This window comes from Hakea prostrata, chromosome 2, assembly GCF_041222555.1.
Source record: "Hakea prostrata isolate BN-2017 chromosome 2, UWA_Hpros_2, whole genome shotgun sequence".
Lineage (NCBI taxonomy): Eukaryota > Viridiplantae > Streptophyta > Magnoliopsida > Proteales > Proteaceae > Hakea > Hakea prostrata.
In genome coordinates, this window is record NC_142601.1 from 50676965 (window position 1) to 50678767 (window position 1803).

The following is a 1803-nucleotide window of genomic DNA, read 5'->3' on the forward strand; positions in this document are numbered from 1 at the left end:
AAACTCAAAAAACCCTAACTCACCAGAAACAGGGGTTTTTAACCCCTCACGGGAGGGTTAACACTCACGATCAAGAATCGGAGTAACAGAAATACCCTCAAAGGTAAAAGTTACACTAAAAAGTGATGCTTTCTCTTACCGAAAATGTAAGAATCGCAAAAAACCTTCACTGAAAAAGCAAAACAAGAAGGAAATCGCCGGACCCTTCAGCAAAAGGGAGCCAATAGAACCCGTCTGTATTTAAGCTAATTAGAGTATAAAGAATGCATTTGTTGTATTTTGCTAAAAAAATCAATGTAGATATGTCATTCAATGTACATAACATCAATGTAGAGTTGTCCAAAAGTACATTATAAACTTAACTACTTAAGCACATAACATTCAATATATAATTTCTAACTTCAAAATAATTGACAATAAAAGGAAAATACAACTTAGTGTCAAGAGGAGTGCCAAGAGTGGATTTATCCTATGAGCTGAGTAGTACTATGCCTGTAACATCCTCTCCTCCAACCAACGAACATAGACATCCCATGACATTTTATGCCTATTGTTGTCAAGTTAATCTACAACTGTAACTTTATGAGTTTGGTCATCAATATGTTTAAAAGAAGTAGATAACCAACCTGAGGGAATACGCACTTTGTATAGAGAAGTCCTGATAGAGGGGGTATTTGTCGTGGGTATTTGGGGAAACATGAAATAAACAAAAAAATAAAAAATTTGGGAAGCTACAAAATTTACAGGAAAAAAGTCCCAAGTTTCCACAAAATTTCCCAGGTTTTCCACGAAATTTCCTAAGTTTCTACGAAATTTCCTAGTTTTCCACGAAATTTCCCAAGTTTCCAACAAAATTTGGGAATTTTTTTTCCTCATGAACCAGCTGGTCCAACTGGGTTGAACCAAGTTTTGACAAGTTTCGATAGGTTTCGAGGTTTCGACAAGTTTCAACGAAATTTCGACAATTTCCATAGAAACTGAGGACTTTTTTTGGGTCCTTATGAGTTTCGTTTCGATGAAATTTTGTTCTATGGTTACGTCTAAAAGTTCAGGTTAAATTAAAATAAAAATATTTCTATCTACTAAATATTACCTCAACCTTTAGACATTTCTCTCCGGATTAAGGACACATGTCAATTCATTCCCCCATTCTTCAAATGGGATTCTCAGTCCACCCTATGCAACTAGTAGGCAACACCAATGGAAGCCAGTCATCCCTGCCCCACTAACATTGGCACCACCCTCTCAAATCATTTGCAGGGCCACTCTTCCCATCTATTTCAACCCTTTAGCTCCCCCATCTGGTATATATGTATCCTGTGATTATAGGAGGGCAAGTACAAATGCAACAGGTGCCCATCCAGATGCCTTATTATCACCCTTTTGATCCATAGGGCAAAGGAGTTGTCCATGAACTCCCTGCTACAAATGCTGGCTTCCTACATAAGAGAACAACTTAAATCCGAGAGCTGGAAGACAAGAATAGCTGAAAAAAACAAAAGGGTAGTTTCACCATTCCTGGTTCTGAGGCTGAGATGACTGGCCAAACAGTCATCCAAGTTTTAAATGAAGCTTTTTTGCTGCAACTATCAAGCTTTTTCACCATTCCTATTTGGGGCCTTCTGGACAAAAGAACCCTCTTACTCAGAGCTTATATTAACTAATTGGTTTCAAGAGGCAACAAAATCTCCTTCCTTCACTTTGGTCACAAAACTCACTCATTTGCAGCATACAGCCTTAAGCGTCTCAACTTAGAATAAGGAAGTTGTTGGCAACCTCCATGCAACAGAAAACACATTGAGA